Below are 26,430 nucleotides of genomic sequence, written 5' to 3'. Positions count from 1 at the left end.
CTTTATCTATTTTTCTGAATAGTATGTTTTCAGATCTCATTTCTGTAGTTTTCAGTGAATCAGAACCTAATGCCAAAGGTTCAGAAAAGGAGCAGAGTAAGCATTGCAGACATGGTTGTGCCATAGCCCTGCTTAAAGCCCTCTGTCACTCCACCTTGTCACAGTCATTCCTCTCTTTGTCCTCTGGGGCCCAGTCTGCTTGGGCTCCTGCTGCCTCTCCAGCTTTATCCTGTTTTGCACACACTAAACACCTCAGGTACTCACAGTCAGTGACTTTTGGACATTTCAGCCATTCAGTTCCTTGCCAACGCTCTGCCAAGAAATTCTCCCCAATTTAGCAGAACAGCAAAAGACCCTTGGTGAAGGTAGGGCTCTAGGAGAGAAGTAGGTAACTGTTAGAGGAAGTGTTTTATGGGTGGAACAAATCCCTTAGAATTTTGTGTTTGTGTCATTTCTGTACAGAAACAAAGCAAGACTAAAATAGGATGGAGGGTTCTTCTGGGCAAGGTCAAGTGTACTCATGATGGGGAGGACCTGGGGCTGCTCTGGGTGTTTGTCCCTCCTAGCTGTTTGGCTATGGCCCAGAGAGCAGATGGATGTTGTAGGGGTCAGCGGAGGGTGTGAATGGCATCTCTCTGAATGGTGCAGTTCGATGCTGCTGAAGTGGCCTACCATGTGGGGCACCTAAAGAAGTTTTCCAGTCATTACAAATCAGAGATCTTCTGGAGTGAATGGCACATTGCTGAGTATTGAGTTATGAGATTACTGCATGAGAATGTGGGACAAATAGACTTTTCTGTGATGAGCTTGACACCAGTTTTTATCTAGCTGTGACAACTTATTAAAGCATTGACCACTAACCTGGAAATCTGCTAGAACTGAGATGATATAACAATAATTTACCTCTTTTTTGGGTTCAATAATTTGCTAGAGTGACTCAGAATCTTGGAAAACAATTTTCTTATTAAGTTGGTAGTTGATTATGAAGGAAATATTAAATAATACACAGAACAGGCAGATGGAGAAAATATATAGGGCAAGGTTTGGAAAGGTCCCAAGCACAGCAGCTTCTGACCCTGAAGAGAGTTAGGTGTGCCACCCACCTAACACATGGTGTGTTCATTTTCAACAACTTAGAAGCTCCTTGACCCATCTTTTTGGATTTTTATGGAGACATCATTACATAACATGATTGAGTAAATCCTTAGCCATTGATCTTCAGCTCAACTTTCAGCCCCTTTCTTCTTTTCTTTCTTGTCTTTTGGGAGGGGTACCTGAAAATTTCAGCCCTCTAATCACCTGGTAGATTCCCCTGACAGCTAGCTCACCAACCTATGATTATCCAAGGGATTTTTATAAATCACCTCATTAATAAACTCAACTGTGGTTGAAAGGGGCTTGTGAGGAATAACAAAGGTGCTTCTACACCTTGATTTTTCTGGAGTTGCTCCAGAGTTGTTTCAGGACAAAAGGCTAAATATTGTAACAAAAAGAAGTTGTTAGCTAGGAACTGTACTTATTTCTTATATCCCAACTATACTTTGGTATGTTTGTATTTTTCATTTTAATTTTTTTAGTTTAGTGAGATGTCACATGATTTTTTTTGTTTCTTTTACATGTTTTAAAGTTTTAATTCATGTCTGGTACTTAATAATTCTGGTGTATTAAGTTGTGCCATAACTGGAAATATATGGCCAGGAAAAATAGTAAAGTGTATGGAACTGAGAGTTACACAGTCGATTATGTAGCGTAGTCTTTTTTAAAAAGTTCATGACTAGTTATTATGAAAATCATTTAACTAGGAGTGATTTCTAAGGCAGCATCTTGAGTTTCCATAAAAAACTTAGAGCCTTCCATTTCAAAAGAAGGGATATCAGCAAGAGGACCACATTCCTCTGTATCCAAGTACAGTGGTTTCTTCTGTTCATAAATCAGATTTGAACTGTCCTTCATTTGCTTCTCTTGCTCTTCTAACTCCAAGGGTTTATCTGAGACTGGAGTTACAATTTCAACTTCATTTTCATGTGGAAAGCTACAGATCATGTTGGGTCTATAGGAGAAATCAGTAGCTTTTATTTGTAGCCATTCTGCCCCACCAATGTTTTCTTCTCTTTCCTTCTTTTTTGTCAGAAGAGTTCTTGTCATGCTGAACTTCTTCATTGTATGGTATTTAATATTTTAGCACTGCTTTATTATTGCCTTCTGCATCTGCATTTTCAGTGTTTTCTTCAGATATAACATAGGTTCTAAGAATATTTTCATATTCCCCAGCAAAGAACATAGCTATCCAGTTGTAGAATGGGCCTGTTAGTGTCAGTTCCCCAAATCTTGCATTTATTTTCACATTTGTAGAGAAAGTTTGAATCAGTAATTCCTAATAATTCCACTAGAACAAACTGCTTCTAAGGTACCTTCCCAGCACTTCTCCATTCTTACTGTGATGGGTTTTTTGAAACTCTTTTCCTGATTATATTTGTCTCTCTGTATGCACAGGGGAATTGGTTCTAGGACCCTTCCCCCAGAACAATCTGTTTGTGCTCAACTTCTATATATAAAATAATACAATATTAGTATATAATCAACACATCATTAATCATGTCTAGATTACTTATAATACTTGTACACTCTGTGTAATAGTTGTTTTACTTATTGTTTAGGGAATAATGACAAGTATCTGTTCAAATTCAGTACAGATGCAGTTTTTTTTCCTATTATTTTCTATCCATGTTTGGTTGAATTTGTGGACACAGCCCACAGATACAGAGGAGGCTGAATGTATATTGGTCAGGATTCTTTTGACTGCAAGTGACATCAGTCCAGTGTGTTCTGAGGCCAGAAGAGGAATTTTTGGGCTGTCATAGTCTGGCTTACATAAACAAACCAAGGGAAGGACATGGGTTTGCTGGCCCTGAGACAAATGAAACCAGAATTTGCTCCATCTTTCCCTTTTAAGTTATCTTCTTTTTCTTGGGCTGCTTTTTTTTTTAATTTTTTAAAAATTTTTATTGTAAACAAATGGGATACATGTTGTTTCTGTTTGTACATGGAGTAACAGCATACCATTTGCATATTCATACATTTACATAGAGTAATGATGTTTGATTCATTCCGTTATTTTTTCTTCCCCCCCACCCCTCCCACCTCTCTTTTCCCTCTATACAGTCCCTCCTTCCTCCATTCTTGCCCCCCTCCCACCCCCCATTATGTGTCATCATCCACTTATCTGTGAGATCATTCGTCTTTTGGATTTTTGAGATTGGCTTATCTCACTTAACATGATATTCTCCAATTTCATCCATTTGCCTGCAAATGCCATAATTTTATTATTCTTTATAGCTGAGTAATATTCCATTGTATATATATATATATATATACCACAGTTTCTTTATCCATTCATCAATTGAAGGGTATCTAGGTGGGTTCCACAGTCTGGGTATTGTGAATTGAGCAGCTATGAACATTGGTGTGGCTGTATCTCTGTAGTATGCTGATTTTAAGTTCTTTGGGTATAGGCCGAGGAGTGGGATAGCTGGGTCAAATGGTAGGTCCAAGTTTTCTAAGGAATCTCTACACTGCTTTCCAGAGTGGCTGCACTAATTTGCAACCCCACCAGCAATGTAGAGTGTACCTTTTTCCCCCACATCCTCTCCAACATCTATTGTTGCTTGTATTCTTGATAATTGCCATTCTAATTGGGGTGAGATGGAATCTTAGTGTAGTTTTGATTTGCATTTCTCTTATTACTAAAGATGGTGATTGGGCTGCTTTTTGTTGTACAGTAGGAAACAGTTTCATTTTGTAGCTTATGAATGGAGATGCTCTTTCATTAGTTCCAACTTGAAAAATCCAGAGGAGGAGCCAAGATGGGCCTAGCATGGAACACCTACCTGCCTGCCCCAGTGGCCTGTGGGTGGCCTCCATGATAGGCAATACCTTTCACAAAACTGGGCATTCGGAATTGGGAGGAATATCCAGATGAAGGAAGGATCAGAGAGAACAAAGCTGCCCTTGCACTGGAATTCTGCCCAAGCCCCCAGATGCTTCTCAGTTTAAGAATTAATGCCACTTTCATGTATAATGACAGTCATTCTTTATACTGACTCAGATAGTTTGCATTGTTTGCTAGGAGACAGTGAAGGATAACTTAGCGGAAATTTTCATCAATTTTTTGACATAGAAGCCTTCTCATTTGACCTTATCTCTTACCCTGCATAGTTTGCCTAAAAAGATATTAAATTACTCTGTTCTTCATTACTCCTTTTTTTACTTGGTACTTTCTAGTTATTATTTGTTCCTAATTCTTTTTTTTTTTTTTTTTTTTTTTTTTTTGGCATTCCAGTGAAGATCATTGCATCCTGTGTTCTAATTCTTAAGCTAGGTATATTTTGGGTGGGTCATCTATCCTTGTGGATTTTAATTTCTTCACGTGTTAAGAGAGGCTGACTATAAGAACAGATTGAAAAACATAAAAAAGACTCAACCTTGATACAAGTCTCGATTATGTAAAGTTTAAAATAGGTATTTCAGGTGATCATCTGTGGCTCTGCTGTCTGCAACACATGGGTCCCAAAGTCACTGTGCTTCTCAAGTCTCGGCAAGCTCACAGAAGGCCAAAGAGCATGGAGGGTCGTGGGTGAGAGGTTTTCCAGAACCAGGTCTGAAAGTGGTCCGTGTCAGTTTGTTCACATTCTGTTGGTCACATGGTCATACTAACTTCACCAAAGACTGGGAAATGTGGTCTAGTTGAGTGTCCAGGAAGAAGAGGAACTGGGTTTGAATAGCTAGCCAGTTTCCACCCTTCTTGGTAACATTTGTTATTTTCCCTCCTTTCCCATACATGTCAGTTGTGTAGTTTGGATGGAATTGAGCTCACTTCCTACTCCAGGGTGTGTGCTCACATTCTCCTTGCTCCAGTTGTTGGTTCAGTAATAGAAACATGACCCAGGCCTGGGCCGGGCGGGGCATGGAAGCCTCTGGTCCCAATTAGTAGTTCAGGGACAGGCATGTGAGGCAAAATGTCCCAATTGCTGTGAATTGGTGGAGGGAAACACCACCACACCACAATGGCAGAACCAACTCTTGGAGAACAAGCTTAGAGAATTGCTGAGTTAGAGTTGGAGTCCTGAAGTCCACAAGATCTGATGCAGACTTCGCATTAGCAGGAGCCATTAAATCCACTTTATCACATGATAGTTTGAGGTTAATTTTCTTTGCTTGCAGCCACAAGCATTCTGATTGATACAGTTGTCTTATAAAATGGAAAGGGAGAAAGGATAGAGCCTAGGTCTTAAGCTCCATATTCTTTTTTTTTTTTTTTTTTGCGGTGTTGGGGATTGAACTCAGGGCCTCACAGATGCTGTACAAGTGCTTTACCACTGAGCCACATCCCCAGCCCCCATATTCTTTCATTGCTGACATTTCTGTGGTGTTTTTTGAATATTCGAACATACCCAAGCAAGGTCTGATTGATGGTATCTGAGATACCCACATCCTTGGAATTACAAGCAGGGATCATCCCATTATTTAAAATTCTTCTTTTAACAACCCTTATATAATGATTTCTCTTTGAATAATATATAGTTCTTTTGAAGAATAAATTATGACATTTCTACCAAAATGAGTGGAACATAGACACATGATTTTTTTTCCCCATGTTTTGTTTTAGCAGCTTCTCTAAAATTTGTCTTTTCATCCAGCAGGTGTATATAATAGATATATCATACACATTGCAGAATGCATTTGGCTTATAGCTGTATATTATCTCTGTATTAGTATAGGAATTTTAATTTTTTGAGTTGAATGTTCCAAACCCTTTTGAATAGTTTGTCAAATTTGTTGATTTTATATAGGACCTCCTTTGGGAAAGATGCCCCATGTGGTTCCGAAAGAACATTTGGAGAGAATCATGTTGTACTCAGTAAAGCAGTTTGAATAACCTGCCAAGTGTCTAGGGACTGTTGTCTAAGAAACTCATATACACAACCAGAAGCCCCTGGCTCAGCACACAGACACATCATACACCTGTGGTAACAAATATATGCCATCAAGATTTAGCCTGACTCATTCCTCAGAGCATAGAGAACAGCAGAGAGGTGACACCTCAGCAGTGGAACTGCCTTACCTGGCTTTGTTTCAAAAAGGCTTTGAGGTAACTTCAAGAATACTTATAGTAGGATTAAAAATAGAAAAGGGAATTGGGGCCAAGGGAACACAATGGGGGCTAATCAGTGCAGTCAGGAGTCAGAGCGGTCTGTGGACATACTTGCCACAGGGACATGTATGACTGTCACATTTGGCTTTGAGTTTTCCATAGCCTCATCAAAGAGGAAACTGAGCAGTAACTCAGGAACAGTTGTTTCTGAGCTGAGACCCAAAGAAATTGCTCTCCTGGGTCCTTTTGAGGGATGGGGTGCTTACCAGTGTTCCCCTAATAAATATGTGTTTATGAGGAGAGGAGTGATCAGGAACATGGAGGGAGAGAGCACCCAGGCAGGCTTGGTGCTCAGCCACCATGGGACATTTTGCATTTATGTGCTGTTTTACAAGGTTGTGTGATCTCTTTCTTCAGCAGTACTTGGCCACTCTAATGTCCACTAGCTATTGACAAGGCAGATGAGAGAACAGGAGTGAGGGGACTGGATTTGACAGAAGTAACAGACATTAGAGGGCACTTAGGGGCCTAGGAGAACAGGTGAAGATAAGGGCTAGGAAGCATCATTTAAAGGAGACTGGAGGTTATGGGCTTAGCACAGTGCCTAATAGCTGAGCACCTTTAATTCAGTGTGTGGTAGTGAAGACTGCAGAAGCAGCCAATCACAAAAGTGCAGAAATAGGCAAAACTGAGCTATGCTATTAGAAGTCATAGTGATACTGGAAGGGGATTCTGGGGACATCTGGTGTGCTGGTGATGTTGCTTCTTGATCTGGGTGGCTGCTGGTTGTACAGGTGTGTTCAGTTTGTGAAGATGCATCTACTAGTATACTTATGACATATGTACTTTTGTGTATATTAAATGAAATGTGAAAAAGGGAAAGAAAGTAAAAAGGAATGTACACTTTGGCACCAGACCACCTGTTTTCATGTGCAAGCTCTTGTCACTTTATATCTGTGGGGCTTTGGGCAAATTTACTTAACCTCTCTGGCCTCAGATTTCAAATCATGTAAAATAATAATAACACATACATCAGAGGATTGTCATCAGGATGAAATGAGTTGATACATGACAAGCATATGAATAATGCCTAGTTACATGGTAAACACTCCCTGAGTATTAGTGTTTATTAGTTATTTTTGTTAATAATGGTTATTATTATAAATGAGAATGTCTGAGGGAGAGCTGATGAATTGAGAGATTGTGGTCAGAGATTGCTCCTTGACATTCTGCCAATTGGTATCTGAGGTGTAACTGTGCAGGGGTGCCCAGAGTGGGATTGGGCTGCAGACAGTCACAATCAAAGGTAAGAAACTATGAGGGGTTGGTGTTGTGATATGAACCTTGATGTTGCCCAGGATGATGGTCAGAGACTGAACGTGGGGCACTCAGGCCCTTAATGAATGTGAATGGCCTAGAGGTCAAGGGAAAGTGGTGAAGGTGGCATTCCTGGGTGATGTGACTCAGAGGGCCAGGAGTGGAGGGGCCTCTTTGAGAGTGGTAGTGGAGTGATCTGGAGGAGTAAGGGTAGCTGTGGCCTTTGCAGGGTCTGATTCCAGGACTTTCCCAGGAGTCTCTGTGCCTGTGTAGTTAGTAAGCCCGGGGAGGTGTCAGAAACCAGGAGACATTTGCTCTTGTGTCATTGAAATATGGGTTAATTACATCTGTTTCAGTGTTTTTAGAATTCCATTATCCATCCTCTGATACCTGTAATGGTCTGCCTGGATCCCTGTTTCTACCTTTCCCTGGAAATCTTGGCTAGATGTTTCTCTCCACCAGATACTTTCTCCATATTCTGTAACTCCAGTCCAGCTGGAGGAAGTTAGTCACTCTGGTTCCACCCACTGGGCCTAGCAGCAGGCCTTGTTGCCTGCTGCAGGCCTTGTTTCTTATACCCTGTCATGACTACCTGCCAGTGTTTCGCTTGCCCCACCACTGGGATCTTCTCTACATTTGCCCAAACCTTTTCTGACCCCAGACCCCAAGAATGAGATCTTATCACCTGACAAGGACTTCCTCTCCTCCTCTGACTCTTCTGACTTTGCTGCCACCCTCACCCCACCCTGCCCTACCCTGACTGCTGAGCCATCACCTTTTTCTGACTCTCCCTGCGGCAGTGTCTGCTGCATTGTCTGTGGATGCTGCCTCTCTCTCCAGCTCTGAGTAATGAGGCGGGACTGTACCTTAGCGAGCCTCTGGGGCTTCCTGGGCACCCTGCTTCTAGGCCAACCTGTCTTTTGTCTTCAAGGCTCCTGTTCTGATGGTGGGCACATTATAACAAAAAAAGAAAAAGAAAAGAAAGAAAGAAAAGGGAGGGAAGTACCCTTCACTCAACTTCTGCCCCTTTGCCTTATTCTTCCTGGGTGTATGTGTGGGATGTCGGTTTAGGGGATGAAAGCATTTAAAGTGGAGAAGGGTAGGAGAGTAGAAAAGTAATTTTCATTTTGGGCCTAGGCACAGAAAGTCTAAAGAACCAACCTATTGACCAAGTCTGGTTCTCTTCTACTTATTAATATGGTACAAATGATATAAATCTAGGCCTCTTTTCTTTTGAGAGTGGTTGTTTAAAAAATCATTTGGTGGGGGGCTGGAGTTGTAGCTCAGTGGTAGAGCACTTGCCTAATGTGTGAGGCAGCGGGTTTGATTCTCAGCACTGCAAATAAATAAATAAAATAAAGGTCCATCAATAACTAAAACATATTAAAAAAAATCTGTGACTGTAGGTAATAGAATATTTTATAATCAGACTAATGAAATTCTATTCCTTCATGTTTTTTATGACCTGGGAATAATGAGGTTACAAATCACTCTTTGTAATGGGATTTGCTAAATGCTTACCCTTTGTAAAATTTAGGAATTTGGCAGGTAAATGATGGAATTATGTGAAGAAATACACACAAGGATTTTAGTTTGAAGAGGGACCACTGGCCGTCACTTTTTCCTGGTCAAGTGTTTAGATTTTCTCCAGTCTGTGGTAGGTTATCTTGTCTATTGTACAAAAGTCAAGTATACACAAATGTTATAAACTCTTAGGAATGTATATTAGTAAGGATTAAAAAGTTGTTGATAATATTTACTTAAGTTGAAAATAAGCATATTCTCTAACCCACCAATTCTACTTCTGGTTTTACAGCCAACATGTGTTCACCAAAAGTCATGTAGTACTAGAATGTTCATTGTACTTTTTATTCACACTAACTAACAACTAGAAATAATCCCACAATCCATCAAAAGGAGAATAAGTTGTGGTATAAGCAAAAAATGAAATACTTTATAAGAATGGAAATGAAAGTACCATTGCTAGGTGCAACAGCATGGATGAATTTCATAAAAGTTGAGTAAAAGAAACCAGAGAGCAAGAGTATGTTATATGATTTGGTTTCTATGAAGCTCAAGCTCAGACAGAAATGTGGTGCCTGATTCAGGAGAATGCTGACTTCTAGGGAAGAGGGAGGGGTACTGATTTGGAGAAGGTGTGAGGACTCTGGGTACTTACTGGTAGTGTGCTTATTTTTTACCTACTGGTAGTTGTACAGGTGAGTTCACTTTGCGATAATTCACCATGCTACACACTTATATTATTTGCTGTACGTTAACCTTCAATAAAGATCTCTATTAAACCCCACCTCAGTATGTATTGTACTTGAGCTAGAGTTTTCATACGTTATCTGTGTGTTCCTTCTGGTCTTAGGGACTTGACATGTGCTTAGTCTTCCTCCTTGTCACCCATCCTTTGGGCAGTCTTCCCTGAGCAGTTCTTTTCCTTCCTTCTCCACACATACTGGGTATAGTTTCCCTGTTTGATGTACTGTTGGTGGCACAGCTCTGATTTCACCTGTTAATCTGCTCTTGGTGTGTGAGTTTTGGAAGAGCAGAGGCTGGGCCAGTCGAGCTAGTCTCTGTGTTTTAGGCACTACTGTGCCTATACTCACAGGTACTGTCAGATGAATGAACCAAATTGCCCTGTTCCAAAGAGAACAACAATCCCTCTCTGTCCTTTGACTTTTATAGTTCAGGGAAGTGAGAACTTGAAGGAGCTGTGAAGTTGAAACCCTGTGAAGGTTGCCTGAAACATTTTTGGAGATTATCATAACCTTAATAACCTTAAAGGGTGACTTATAGGAAAACTCAACTGAGAGAGGGAAGCAGTATTGGCTCATTGGTGTCCTTTAACTTAGTTCTATGCCCACTAGTCACATTTCTGAAAATGAGCAGTTTATATATGATGACTTCATTTGTTCTGACTTTTCTCATGACAATCCTAAGGTCAAGTCTATTTTAAGCCTGAGAAATATGTCCTGGAAGCTAGTTCCAGAGTTCTTATTTCCTTTTTCTTTCCTTAGTATTGAAGTATTGGCTGTCCTCTCCAATCCCCTCCCTGAGAACAGCTTTGCAAGTATCATAAATATTCTCAATTTTGCTTTTTTCCCCTTAACTAAAGTTTTTTCTTTCAGCCAGATAAAGGAAAATGGCACATTCTTATTTACCATGCTAATGTGACAGCTTTTAGCCAAATGCAGTGCTCCTGCTAACCATACATTTACATTTAGACTTTATTTCTTGGATGATTTTTGTTGGGCTTTTTCCTTCTTGTGTAATGTGGTTAGGAGACATGTCTACAGCCAGATACTACTAGTCCAAATCCCAGACTACCACTCCCTATTTTTTGACTTTTGGCAAGTCACATAACTCCAGCTTTTTCTTATTTGTAAAATGGGAGTAGTTATTAAGATTTAATTAACTTTTGAATGTAAGATGGTCTGCTTAGTGCCTAAAAAATTATGAACACTCAATAAATAGAAGGTACCTAAAATGGAAGATTCATCTTTATTCTTAGAAAAAGAATGGTTTAAATCTGTAGTACTGGGCTGGTGGAGTTGTAGCTCAGTGGTAGAGCACTTGCCTAGCATGTATGAGACATGGTTCAATTAATTTTAATAATGTTTTCCTGATTGTTTCTGGACTTTGTGTCATAGTAGACAACTTTTCCTCACTCTCATGTTATAAAATATTTACCCTTGCACTCAGTGATTTTTCACATGTAATTCTTTGATCCCTTTGAAACTTATCTTGGTGAATTGATATGACTGTGGAATTCTTCCCAGCACCATTTCCCCTACTAATTTAATATACTGCCTTTATGATAAATTTCATACACAATTCTGTCCATATCTGGATTTTTCTCTTCTGAGAGTCTAATTAGTCTAGTGTGCACCATTACTACCTTGTTTTAATTATGAAGCATTTATGTATGTTTAATATGTTAAAACTAGCCCTCATTTATTTCCCTTTTCAGGATCTCCTGCCTATCATTGCCTGTTTTTTGTTTGTTTTTTAAAATACATGTGTGTGTGTGTGTGTGTGTGTGTGTGTATACACACACACACATATATATATACATATACATATATATATATAATATCTATATATCTATCTATATCTATATTTAGATGTAGGTGGACACAGTACCCTTATTTTATTTTTGTGGTACTGAGGATTGAACCTAGGGCCTCTCATGTACTAGGCAAGCACCTTACCACTGAGCCACAGTGCCAACCTCTTTTTTTTTTTAACAGATGAACTTTCTAGTCAATTTGCTCAACTCCAAAAAGAAAATTGGGATTTTTATTGGGATTATGTTAAGTGTATAAATTTGTACAGAGAGAACTAATATCTTGACGATGATGTGTCGTCTTATCTAAGAATGTAGTATGTCTTTAAATTTATTTAGGTCTTTTGTTTTAGGGAACTGTTTTTACCTCTTCCCATAGTTATACTAATTAAGCTTATGCTTAAATATTATTTTTTTGCTTTTACAATTAGGATTTTCTTCCCCATTAGATTTTCTAACTGATTTTAAAAAATAAATGAAGCTGATTGATTTTGATATGTTTATTGTATAACCTGCTAAATTCTCTGATTTGTAGTACTTCTTTTATCAATTCTTTAGGGTTTCCCAGACATATTATATTATTTAAAATTGAGTTTACCTCTTTTCCAAATTTTAGATCACTAGTTGCAGTCTCTTATCTAATTGCATTGGATAATATCTTCAGTACATGTTAAAAAGAAGAGAGGACAGTGTTTTGATATAAATAGTTTTGTTTATAATTGTGTCAAGAAAGTTCTAGTTTTTTTTCCATTAAAATTTACCAGATTTTATGCTGAATAAAAGGAACAAGGAAAGAAATTATGTGGAGAAAGTATTTATTTATTCATTTTGCTTCTTTTTGAAGTGTTGGGTGAGATATACTCAAGAGTGGTAGAAGTAAATGTTGCTGCTATCCCTCTCTCAACTTTGTAGTGTAATATCTTTATTTTCTCAGTAGTTGGTGAGCTTTCAATAGTTATTATCAGCTACTTGATGATAGGGAAAATATTTAGTATGTTGAGGTAATAAAAAAAATGGTAGGATTCTGTTACTGTGTAATTTTAATTTTGAAAATGCATAGAAAAAAGATAAAAAGGGGTTTAACCAAAACTCAGAGGCATTACCATCTTATGATGTTGCCATCTTAATACTTACTTCAATCCTTATTGTGTCAGAGCAAGAAATACTGGAGGGCTTGCACATCCTCAGCTAAATGCTTCAGTGACAGCTCAGGCTCTTGGGTAAAACTATTCTGGTGGCCTAACTGCAAGGGGTGGGGAAGGGTAATCCTCTTGTGGACCTGGAAAGGAAGGAGAACCAGACAAGATGTGTTGAGAGTCCTTGACCCGGTAAGTCTTTTTTGGTGTTAATTTATTAACCATTTTAGTTTCTTCCATTGGGTATTATTCTCCTATTATAAATTTCAATTTGTTTCCAGGCAATTGTTCTTGAGATTTAAAATATTATTTGTAACATATCCCGAGTAAGCATGGTTTGATGGGCATTTCAAAATGATCACTTTAGCTACTGAGTGGAAAAGGAATTATAGGGGGCACAGAAATATCAGTAGGCTAAAGGGCCTTTGCAACTGTTCAGAGAGGTAGCCTGGGTTTGGCGGAGAGATAGAGAGATGCAAGCAAACTGGGGATATGTTCTGGAGGTCATTTGTAGTAGTGCATTCAAAGTGGTCATGTAGACAAACCATTTCTTTTTAATTTTTTTCCTTTTGGAGAGGTACTAGGGATTGAAATCATGGGCACTTGACCACTGAGCCACATCTCCAGCCTTATTTTGTATTTTATAGAGAGACAGGGTCTCACTGAGTTTCTTAGTGCCTCGCTTTCGGTGAGGCTGCTTTGAATTTGCAATCCTTCTGCCACAGCCTCCCAAGCCTGCCACCACTCCAGGCAGACAAACTGTTTCTTATAGTTTCAGGACAAAGTAAGGGACCTGTGCCAGATGTAAATTAATGCATTGATGACTTCATCCAGAATGTCTTGCTGTTAAAAAATGTTTGTGATTGATTCACATTCTGGTTTAAACTCTATATTTCATTGTAGACCAAAACCCACCAGTCCAGGAGCCACACTTCCAGCAACACTAATGTCTAGTACTTCCATCTTGGGGACAAGTCATGAATTATTTACTCATTCTCTTACTTTCGGACATTTAGGTGTTTAGCCTCCATATCATCTTTTTTTCCCCTATATTATAAATAAAAAAATAATATTGCTAATAAATTCTTATTGATATGACTGTGTATGTGTATCTTATAATTTCTTTAGAATAATTCCTGGAATTAGAATAAGGATCTTGGAACATACTGACAACTTGTTCTCTAGAGAGGTTATACCCATTTATAGAGTCATATTTTTGCCATCCCAATTAAAAAAAAAAGCTTTGCTAATTTGAACCACAAATAGCAAGTCATCATTTGAATATGTAAGTATTTGATTATAGTAAAACATTTTTAATGTATTTTTGGAATTATTATTTCTATTTTTGCCATATATTTTGCTTATGCTCTTTGGTCATTTTTATTTTGAGGTGTAAGTGCCCTTTACATTAAGGACATTTACTCTTTGGTTTTATCATGAAAACACTTTTATCTGTTTTAAAAACAGATTTTGGCATTTTGCGTCTTGTAGAATTTGTTCTGTATCCTGGACTCTCATAGTAGCAGGTTCTTAGGGTAGGATTGAGGGCAGTCCAGGCTTGCTGCTTCTCTTCTTCCATCTCTAAAAAGGCAGCAAGGTCAAAGTTGGTTCATGATGCCAGATTAAAACTTTGTTGTGAAGAATTGGAGTCAAAAGTGCTTGTGTTAGGAAAATTTGTTTGGATGACAGATGATATACAGGATTATTTTTAATTTTGTTAGGTATAGTAATGGAATTGTGTCTGGGTAGATAAATCTCTATGCACAGACTGAATTATTTATTAGGGGAAAATGTCGAATTTTCTTGAAAATATTACAGGAAAAAGAAAATAAATGTAGCAAATGTGTCAAAAGTATGATAGTTACTGAATCATCTGGGTGATGCGTATATGAGCGTTTTAAAAAAAATTTTGTCTTTTCTTTTTCACTCTTCACCAGAAGGAGCCATAAAGACAGGAAAAAGTCACAGGAGACTCATTACCTCCTTATATAAAATGCTTTTGGTCATTTGCAAATGATATAGTCTCTCTCAGGTACATGTTTTGAAGCATACCAGTTGAATCAACTTGCTACTTTTCTAGATCCTGCATCCATGTTTATTTTGTATGTACCCTATCTGCCAAGGCATTTTGAAGTCCTTTACCAGAACTGTGATTTCAGCCAATTTCTCCTTGTAGTATTCAAAGCTCTGTGCTTGTAAAAAACAGAGAAAGAACAAAACAAAACAAAAAGAAAAACAACTTTTAAAACTTTGAAATATTTTTAGGCTTATAGAAAATTCTGAAAAAATAGAATACAAATAATTCTTACATACTCTTTACTGAGATTACTGAAATGTTATTTTACTGTCTTTCTTTTTTTTTTTTTTTGGGTGCTGGGGTTCGAACCCAGGGCCTTGTGCTTACAAGGCAAGCACTCTACCAACTGAGCTATCTCCCCAGCCCCATTTTACTGTCTTTCATATTATCTGTATCCATATTATTATTTTTTGAACTATTTGAAAATAAATATATCTGATGTCATTTTTTTTTTTTTAGCCTTTTAAAGTACAATTAAGAATCCAGAGTATATGTAACAATAATCCCTGGTCTGCATGTGTTAACAAAAATTAAAAGATAGCCTTAAATCTCTTATACATTTAGCAAACGGCATTAATCATCAGAAATTGACTTAGTCAAAGCAAACAGATAGATATAAGACAGGTCTTCAAATGACATTGTGGCCCTTCTATGTCATTTACAATGTATAAAAGAGAGCACTTATTGGTTGTCTTGCCAGTAAACTTACATAAACTTTTATTTTATAAACTTTTACATAACACTTAGACAAGGCTGACAATTCTCAAATGTATACATAGTTATATATACCTAGTCACAATATTGTTATAACCTAAATAACAGTTGTTTAACAAGTTCCAAAGTAATCATTTAAGACTTTAAAACAGGTACAAACCTTAATTCCTTTAAGACTTAGTTTCCTCAAGTAATAAAACCTAATATAAGAAAATTATTGATAGGTAAGAGCAGATCAGTGTTTCAGACTTTGCTTCGTATCAGTATATTAAAGTTCAAATAACTTTGTGCTAATTATAGCCAATTTAATCAGACACAAACTTTTAGAGATTTACTTTCCATAAACCTTTTGTGACTTAACGTAGACATTCACAAATTTACATCTTAGTTTGTTCTCTTTCATCTTGAACTTTAGCCCAAGAATATTACTTTACCAGACAAAATACTTTCTCATCAAGAAACATTTCTTTTACCTTTTAATTTTCCATACTAAAGTATTTGCATACCTATAACTTTCTTTTATCTTTTTAAATTTTTTAACCTTAAATCTATTGATGTGATGAATTACATTTATTGATTTCTGGATGTTGAACCAACGTTGCTTCCCTGGGATGAACCCCACTTGATTGTGGTACACTATCTTCTTAATATGTTTTTATATGTGATTTGCCAGAATTTTGTTAAGAATTTTTGCGTCTTGTGTTCATCAGAGATTTTGTTCTAAAGTTTTCTTTCCTTGATGTGTCTTTGTCTGGTTTTAGTATCAGAGTGATACTAGCTTCATAGAATGAGTTTGGAAGGGTTCCCTCCTTTTCTGTTTCATGGAATACTTTAAGGAATGTTGGTGTACGTTCTTCTTTGAAGATCTTGTAGAACTTAGCTGAGAATCTGTCTGCTCCCAGATGCTTCCTCTATTTCATTGCTTGAAATGGATCTGTTTAAATTGTGTATGTCCTCCTGTTCAGTTTGAGAAGATCATATGTCTCTAGAAATTTGTCATTGTCTTCAAGATTTTCTATTTTGTTGGAGTATAGATTTTCAAAGTAGCTTCTAATTATGTTATGTATTCCAGTGGTATCTGTTGTGATATTTCCTTTTTCTTCATGAATTTTAGTAACTTTAGTTTTCTCTCCCCTCTTCATTAGTGTGGCTATGGGTTTATCAATTTTGTTTATGTTTTCAAAGAACCAACTTTTTATTTTATCAATTTTTTCAATCACTTCTTTTGTTTCAGATTCATAGATTTTTGCTCTGATTTTAATTATTTCTTGTCTTCTACTACTTTAGGGGTTGATCTGTTCTTCTTTCTCTAGGGCTTTGAGCTGTAATATTAGGTTGTTTATTTGTTGACTTTTCCTTCTTTTATTGAATGTGCTTCATGTAGTGAATTTTCTTCTTAGTGCTGCTTTCATAGTGTCCCAGAGATTTTGATATGTTGTGTTGTCCTTCTCATTTACCTCTAAGAATTTTTTTTATCTCCTTCCTGATGTTTTCTGTTATCCATGCTTCATGGATATTATTTAGTCTCCAGGTGTTGGAGTAGTTTCTGTTTTTTATTTTATCATTGGTTTCTAATCTCATTCCATTATGATCTGATAGAATACAAGGTAGTATCTCTGGTTTTTTGTATTTACTAAGGGCTGCTTTTGGGCATAACATATGGTCTATTTTAGAGAAGGAACCATGTGCTGCTGAGAAGAAAGTGTATTTGCTTGTTGATGGATGGAATATTCTATATATGTCTGTTAAATCTGAGTTATTGATTGTGTTATTGAGTTCTATGGTTTCTCTGTTTAGTTTGTTTGGAAGATCTATCCAGTGGTGACAGCAGTGTGTTAAAGTCACCCAGAATTATTGTGTCATGGTCTGTTTGGTTCCTGGAATTGAGAAGGATGTGTTTGATGTACATGGATGAGACATTGTTTCGGGCATAAATATTTATGATTGTTACATCTTCCTGATTTATGGTTCCCTTAAGCAGTATGAAATGTCCTTCTTTATCCTTCTGACTAACTTTGGCTTTAAGCCCACTTTATCAGATAATAAGGATGGAAACGCCCACTTTTTTACTGAGTCTGTGTGTGTGGTATGTTTTTTCCCATCCCTTTAGCTTTAGTTTGTGGATGTTATTTTCTATGAGATGAGTCTCTGGAAGGCAGCATATTGTTGGGCCTTTATTTTTAATTCAATCTGCTAGTCTATATCTTTTGGTTGATGAGTTTAGGCCATTAACGTTCAGGGTTTTTATTGAGATAGGATTTGTATCCCCAGTCATTTTGGCTTATTTTTGGTTTTTAACTTGACTTAGTTTCTCCTTTGATTGGCTTTTCCTTTAGGGTAGTTCCTCCCTTTACTGACTTACATTGGTGTTTTTCATTTCCTCCTCATGGAATATTTTGCTGAGAATGTTCTGTAGCACATGCTTTCTATTTGTAAATTCTTTTAACTTTTGTTTATCATGGAAGGATTTTATTTCATCTTCAAATCGAAAGATTAGTTTTGCTGGGTATAAGATTCTTGGTTGGCAACCATGTTCTTTCAGAGCTTGAAATATGTTGCCCTTCTGGCTTTTAGGGTCTGGGCTGAGAAATCTGCTGATATCCATATTGGTTTCTCCCTATATGTAATCTGATGCTTTTCTCTTGCAGCCTTTAAAATTCTATCTTTATTTTGGATGTTAGGCATTTTCATTATAATGTGCCTTGTTGTGGATCTATTGTAATTTTGTACATTTGGTGTTCTGTAAGCCTTTTGTAGTTGATTTTCCATTTCATCCTTCAGGTTTGGGAAATTTTCTGATATTTCATTGAATAGGTGTTAATTCCTTTGCTTTGTATCTTTATGCTTTCCTTAGTCCTGGTAATTTCTTAAATTTGGTCTTTTCATGGTATCCTATAATTCTTGGAAGTTCCTGTTTATAATTTCTTACCATCTTCTCTGTTTAGTCAACTTTATTTTCAAGATTAAATATTTTGTCTTCATTGTCTGAGGTTCTGTCTTCCAAGTGATCTAGTCTGTTGGTGATGCTTCCTAATGAGTTTTTTATTTGGTTTATTGTTTCCTTCATTTCAAGGATTTCTTGTTTTTTATTTTTTGTTTTTTTTTTCCAGAATCTCTCTTTGTTGAAATGATCTTTTGCTTCCTGCAGTTGCTCTTTTAACTGTTTATTGGAGTGATCATTCATTGCCTGCATTTGCTCTCTTATCTCATCCTTTACTTCACAAATCATTTTAATTATGTGTATTCTGAACTCTTTTTCTGACTTATCTTCTACCATATTGTTATTGAATTCAATTAATATTAAATCTTGGTTTGTTTGGAACACTTTCTTCCCTTGTGTTTTCATGTTGTTAATGTATCCCCCTAGCAGTGCGGATCTTAGTTGTTGCAGTTTCCCCCCTATAGGCTTATAGCGACCCTGCAGTTTTCCAAAACATCTTCTTTAAGGGGGAAGATCATTATTAGCAGCACCCAGAAGACAGTATGCAGCCCTAACCAAAAACCCCCATGAAGATGTTAACAGTATTGTCATAATAAAAAGAGAGGATGAGTTCACTTATTATTTACAGTATAACCAGTAGATTTGCAATGAATTCTATAGTTTCTAATGGTGGACAAAGAGGATGGGGAGGGGTATAGGATGTAACTGTTAATGGCATAAAAATAAGAGTATATAGAAGTACTAGATCATAGGAAGAATGAAAGCGGAATCAAAAGATGTTGGTTGTTAGTATGAGAAAAGGGAGAAACAGACTCTGAGGAAACAGGTAAACAAAAGGAAAATAGAGTGAGAAAAGTAAAGAAATAAAAACTTTAAAATTTTCACAAAGGAGAAAAGAAAAAGAATCTTCACTGTAACAGTCATATATTATTCAAACCTCCCAGGCTACAGTAGCCTGATGCTTGAGAGGTACCTGACAATGAGCTTCTAGTCTCCACCAGGTGTCTTAGGATGGGATTTGTCCCACCTAAAGATGGCAGCTTCCACTTCCAGGATAATCCAAGATGGCTGCACTGGCTAACAAACATGTTGGCAAATGGGGAGCTGCAGTGTGGGGCACAGGTGCTGAGTCCAAGTGGGGCATGGTCAGTTGGGCCAGGGGTCTTGGAGGCAGGGTGTGGCCAGTTGGACTGGGAGTCCTGCAGGTCATGACTGTTGTCCCAAAATGGTGGCATCCACATGTAACCAAACCTGTGGACTTACAGGTAACAGTGGGCAGCAGGTGATATGCTGGGGGTCTGCAGGCTACCAGTGGATGATTGGCAGGTGAACCTTGGGTGGTAGGTGATGGGTAGTTGAAATTCAGGCTATGGGCAGGTGAGAGGCAGGCAAACAGGCAAATGGCAGATGATAGGTGGCAATCAGTGAGTGATCTGCACTCAAAAAGTAGGTGATATACTGGCAGATGCTGGGTGATCATGATGGACAAATGGGGTAAACAGCAGGGGATCAATGAGCAGCAAAGACTGCCTCACAGAGAAACAGATTTTCCTCTGCTTGAAACCCGAGTTATGGAGCAGGTGACAAGGAACACAGCCTCCCTGTAGTCCGTCATCTTGAGCATTGAGCTCAGACCCTTTCTTTTTTATATTATTTTTAATTTTTTTAGTTTGAATATCCATATATGTTTTCACATATATTTCTATATATGTTTGTGTTTGTATACATTTACATATGTATGAATATACCCTAATGGCAGCCAAATTCCTACTTATGCATTCTTATATATATTCAGCTACATAATCATAAACTATAACTAAAACAAGTTGTAAACATTCATCTCAAAAGAAAATAACTATATACAAATTTATATCCATCTAAATATTTTCATGTATATTTTTACATATGTATTCATATTTGTCTTCCTATATATGGATAAAAAAATTTCAATCCCTAAGCTAACCCTATTTTTCTATGTTAGTACTCTACCTACCAGTACACCTCAGAAACTTCTACACATATAAACCATAACATTTTACATGAATGTACCTATGTATTTAGGGATATAAATTCATAGATTCACATAAAAACCCATAGACATTATATATATACTTATTTCCATATGCCTAACCCAGATTTCACATGTAATATATCAATATTGCTTACCTTAAAAATATATAAAAGTATATATATATAAAATAGATATATATATAAATATATATAGATAAAAGTATATATATAAATTTTGATATATATTACCTCAATATTTATATTTATATTCATATGTATTGATATATATATTCCAAAGGTAACCCATCCCCTAAACCAAATCTGTAATTCAGAACTAAACCTAACCTTACCTATAACCATGAGCCTTTTAAACAAAAATTATAAAGATTGCTTTGAATATCCATATATATTTTCACATATATATTTCATATATGTTTATAAACATTTTATATATATGTACCCGAATGGCAACCAAAATTCTACCCCTAACTTTTCACATATATTCAGTTACACAATCATACCTTATATCTTACAAAATGTAAACATCATCTCCAAAGAAAAATAATTATATACAAATCCATACCCATTTAAATATTTTTATGTATATTTTTACATATGTATTCATATTTGTATTCATATATATGGATAAAGATATTCAAACCCAGTGTTATTGTGTTGTGGTCTATTTGATTCTTGAAGTTGAGAAGGGTTTGTTTGATGTATGTAGATGCTCCATTGTTTGAGGCATAAATATTTATGTTTGTTATGTCTTGTTGATGTATAATTTCCTTAAGTAGTATAAAAAGTTCTTTGTCCCTTCTGATTAACTTTGACTTGAAGTTCACTTTATCTGCTGTGAGGATAGAAACTCCTGCTTGTTTACACGACCCATGTGATACATTTTTTTCCCATCCTTTCACCTTCAGTCTGTGGATGTCTTTGCCTATGAGGTGAAACTCTTTGAGACAGCATATTGTTGGGTCTTGTTTTTAAATCCAATCTTCCAGTCTGTCTTTTAATTAATGATCTTAGGCCATTTATGTTCAAAGTTATTTTTGAGATATGATTTGTGTTCCCGGTCATTTTGGTTTATTTCTAATTTTTAATTTGAATTAGTTTCTCCTTTGATTGACTATTCTGTTAGTGTAGTTCCTCCCTTCGATATTTTTTTACTTTTTTTCATTTCATTTTCATGGAAGATTTTGTTGAGAATATTCTGAAATGCAGGCTTTTTGGATAAAAATTATTTTAATTTTTGTTTATCATGGAAGGTTTTTATTTTCTAATCTGAAGTTTAATTTTGTGGGATGTAGGATTCTTGGGAGGCATCCATTTTCTTTCAGAGCTTGGTATATGTTATTCCAGGTCCTCCTAGTTTTGAAGGTCTGGGTTGAGAAATCAGCTGAGAACCATACTGGTTTCCCCCTATATTTAATCTTATGTTTTTCTTTCATAGCCCTTAAAATTCTATCCTTATTCTGTATGCTAAGCATTTTCATTATTATGTGCTTTGATGTGGCTCTGTTGTAATTTTGTACATTTGGGGTCCTGTAAGCCTCTTATGCTTGATTTTCCATTTCATTCTTTAGATTTGGAAATTTTTCTGATATTATTTCATTGAAATGATTGTGCATTCCTTTGGTTTGTATCTCTGCAACTCCTTCTATCCCAATACATCTTAAATTTGGTCTTTTCGTATTATCCCATAATTCTTCGAAGTTCTCTTCCTGGTTTCTTAACATTTTCTCTCTGTGGTCAACTCTGTTTTCAAGAGTATATGTTTTGTCTTCATTGTCTGAGGTTCTGTCTTCCAAAAGGCCTAGTCTGTTGATGATGCTTTCTATTGAATTTTTAATTTGGTTTATTATTTCCTTCATTTCAAGGATTTTTTTTTTTTTCAGAATCTTTATCTCTTTATTGAAGTGATGTTTTGCTACCTGTATTTGCTCTCTTACATCATCCTTTACTTCATAGATCAGTTTAACCATGTACATTTTAAACTCCTTCTCTGACATTTCTTCCAATGTGGTATTGATGAATTCTTTTTATTTTATTGCTTGGGGTGATTTGTTCCCCTGGTTTTTCATGTTGTTTATGTGTCTACCCATCTAACAGTATGAATCAGAGGCAGTAGAGTTTCTACCCTGTGGACTTGTAGTATCCCTGAAGGTTTCCAGTACCTCACTGTTTAGGGGAGACAAATAATAACAACAACCAATGCAAACAATTTGCAGCATTAAACCAAATAAGTCCTACTATGATGTCTACAATGTTAATTATCACAATAAACAGAAATGATATGATCAGTTATTTCGTATAATAAAAACAGCAAGTTTGCAAAAGGATTTATATTTTCTAATGGTAGACAGGGAGAGAACAGAAGTGATATAGGATGTGATGATTATGAGGGAGGAGGAAAGAAGACAAGTAAAAGATTAAAGGAAGAGTGAAAGAGAACAATAGAGATTGGCTGTTAGCAGAAGAAAAGAAACAAGGGAAACAGGTAAGAGGTAAATATATAGAGAGCAAAAATTTTAAAAATTACAAATAAAAGATACAAAACAGAACTAAAATATACTAATCAAACATCCTAGTTCACAAAAAAACTAATCCATGTAAAATAACTGGCTTCATGCTAAAGATGAGAAGAAAAAAAAATTTAAGAAACTGTATAAATGTCCATTAAAGTCACAATTAAACAGTGAAAAAGAATTTAAAAAAGAAAAGAAAATAATCTTGATGAAAAGTTAAAGAATTCTTTCTGCTGGGTTAAAAATATTCTCAGCTTCTCTTCTCAGTGGTTTTAGATGGCATCTTCTGGAGTGTGATGCTTCAAGCTCTGGATTGCTAGAATGAGAGAGGTAATCCCATAGACAGAGTTCCTGGAGGCAGAGGTTAGGCTTATGTGGACTTCACACTCTTCAGTGAATGCTAATTGGTTTGGAGATTTTAACTTAACACACCTCCAGCACCCAGTATTTGCTGGTCCATGCTGGAAGACTTCACCCCAGGGATCTTCCCTGTGTTCCACTCATGTGGTGGGGGAGCCAATTCTTAGTCCTATACGTCACCTACAGACCTCTTGTTTCCTGGTCTTAGTTTCAGTCTCCAGTCTCTCCTGCCCCCACTCTTCCGAGTTCCTGGCCAGATGCATGTTTCCCAGCTTATCCTTCAAGCAGCTGAATTGGAGGGCACAGGTAGAACTGGGTGGGATTCCATGACAGTTGTCCCCTGTATAAACCTCTCTCCACATTTGATTTTCTTCTGGTCACTTAAGCACGCTCTGTGTTGTGTAGTATATGTTTACTGGGCCTGTATTTTGTGCCAAACTTGGGTTTGCCAGGAATCAGCTTCCTCAGCTGCTGGCCCCCTCAAACCACAGCTGCAAAATGGTTCTTTACTTTGCCCTCCATAAACTGCCTAGAGAGATGGTGACTTCTTTAACCTCAATGGATATTGTGCATTGAGTCCTTCGATTTGTTGGGCAGTGTTCTTGGTCTCTAAACACTCTGTATCTAGATACATCTTGGACCTCCCATATATGCAGGCTCCTTTAATTCCCTTATCCCTCTACTATGCTTATAGAGGGACCTCACTGGTTGGAGCTTCTGGCCTGGCTGTGGCAGCAACTGTGCCCGTGGGCACTTTTTCCTTATTTCATTATATCCAATGTCCTGTGTCTCTGGTCTGCTTTGACTGTCCAGTTTTAGGTTCCAGTAAAGTTCCCCCTGTCTTTTTTTGTTCACCCACCTTGCTGAGAAGCTGCCTGCTTTCTTGGTTTCATGCCACAGAGCAGCCAGGTGCATGACCTCCTCTATTCCACCATCTTGGATCTCCCCCTGATGTCCTTTTATAGCCCTTCAGTGTTAAAAACAAGGATAGTCTATTGTCAATACAGCTGTCAAAATCATGGAATTAACATGATTATAGTACTGTTAGCTAATTCACAGAACTTATTCACATTTGTATTTTGTCCCACTTATTTCCTTTATGGCTGCCAAGTTTGAATATTTGTATCCCCTCTGTAAAATTCTTATGTTGGGCCAATGCAGTTGTATTAAGAAGTGCAACCTTTAGGAGGTGGTTAGGACATGAGGATGGGATTCTTGCCCTTATAGAAGAGGCAGGCGCCATCATTGAGGAATGGGTTCTTACCAGACAATGAGTCTTCTAATTCCTTGCTTTGGATTTTTCCAGTCTCCAGAACTGTGAGCAGTAAATTTATATTGTTTATAAATTATTCAGTCTAAGATACAAATTGAACATCACTTATTCAAAATGCTTAGGACCAGAGAAGTTTTTCAGATTGTGGATTTTTAAAAAAAAAATTGGAATATTTATATAGACTTCACCTTATTGAGGGCTTTTATTATTATTATTACTATTTGTGTGTGTGTGGAGATTGTACTAGGGATCAAACACATGGCTTTGCACATGCTAGACAAGCATTCTTAGAGCTATAGCCCATACCTTAATTTAAAAAATGTTTCTTTTTGAGACAGAGTCTTGGTATTTTGCTCTGAATGACCTCAAATTCCTGGGTTCATGTGATCCTCCCATCCCAGCCTCCTTAGTGACTGGGATTATAGGCCACTAAACCCAACTTGGATTTCACATTCTTGGCTTAGGGATACTCAGCCTGTATTTTAAAGCAGCACAAACTCAAATAATATCAAAAGAAAAAATTATTATTTTCTGATCAGTATCCAGTCCACGATTATGCATTTAGTTATCATATCTTTTTAGTTTTAATCTGAGACAGTTCCTCAGTATTTATCCATTGGGATCTGGACATTTTTGAAGAGCACGGACCAATTATTTTGTATAGGTTTTCTTATATTAATTTTGTCTAATGTTTTCTCACTGTAGATTCAGTTTGTACGCTTTGAGCAGGAATGCCACAGAGGTGAAGTGTCCCTCAATGCATCACAGCAGAAGGTACCTTTTGTCTGTTGGTTCCGTTACTGATGATGTTCCCTGTGGTCACTGGATTAGGGTGGGCTTTTCTAGTTTTTCCTCACTGTTTTAGTCTAAAATGAATAAATATCTTGGGGGAGGGGATAATTTGAGACTACGTAAATACCTCTTTATTTTTTAAACTTCCCACAACTAGTTTTAGTATTCATTGATTTTTGCCTGAAACAAAACCATGATGGTTACCAAACAGTGAGTTTTAACTCCTGAGTGGTGCTTTTGGACAGCTTGTCTTTTAGGTGTCTGTCTCAAATCTTTTTTGGTTGAGATACACAGCAGATTTATGGAAAAGAGCAGCAAGATCTCAACAGTGATTTAGACTCATGGTTACTTCACCTGTCTTACACCTCTTTAGAGAGGACTTAATGGAGTTCAGCTCTTACCGCCTGCTTGATGGATTGGACACTGTTTGCCTCCACCCATCTGTTGCCCTCTAGCCCTAGCCGTAATCCATGGTCCACTGCCAAGATGATGGGCCAGGGCATTGGTGGAGGGGTGTGACTATGTTCCAAGTGTTCAGGGAAGGAGGAGATGTCAACAAGAATGAACATTGTAATATTAAACATGCTTTTTTTTTTTTTTTTAATGTCATCTGTGACACAGATTATATCAACTAGAATAAATCAGTCAAGGCTTCTTTTTTCAGACGGGGCTTTAGCATGGTAGCATGTCATGGATTCTGTATAATAAAGAGAAGATTTTGTTCATTTTGTTGAATGGAAAATACATGAACATGTTTACACATTAAAGGGAGAGAAAGAAATGAATGAGGAAAAATGAATGATCAGGATAAAAAATTATTTTGAGGGATCCCTGAAAAGGTAGGCTTATGTGGTAGGATTAACTCTGAGCTAGAGGAAGGACACTTATTTTAGGAAGACACTGGAAAAAAGGAAGTGAATGTTATTATTTTTGTAGGTGGTTTGCAGGCATGAAGTTACTGCATGGTTGCCTCATTTTTCTTTGTGAAATAGGAGTGAGATCATATCCTAAGAGTAAAGAAATACAGGCCTTGAGGACGTCATTGGTTAGGGA

At 36.9% G+C, this 26,430-nt stretch overlaps 1 protein-coding gene and 1 pseudogene across 4 annotated transcripts in view; one reads left to right on the top strand and one right to left on the bottom strand.

The window, feature by feature from the left end:
• The window catches only part of Pde8a (phosphodiesterase 8A), a 143,870-nt gene that overhangs the window by 20,856 nt on the left and 96,584 nt on the right, over positions 1–26,430 (top strand). The window lies entirely within an intron of this gene.
• LOC124973104 (general transcription factor 3C polypeptide 6-like) lies at positions 1,795–25,946 on the bottom strand (annotated as a pseudogene).

Source organism: Sciurus carolinensis, chromosome 2, assembly GCF_902686445.1.
Source record: "Sciurus carolinensis chromosome 2, mSciCar1.2, whole genome shotgun sequence".
Lineage (NCBI taxonomy): Eukaryota > Metazoa > Chordata > Mammalia > Rodentia > Sciuridae > Sciurus > Sciurus carolinensis.
The sequence above is the reverse complement of the archived record's forward strand: the minus strand, read 5'-3'. Positions and strand labels throughout refer to the sequence as shown.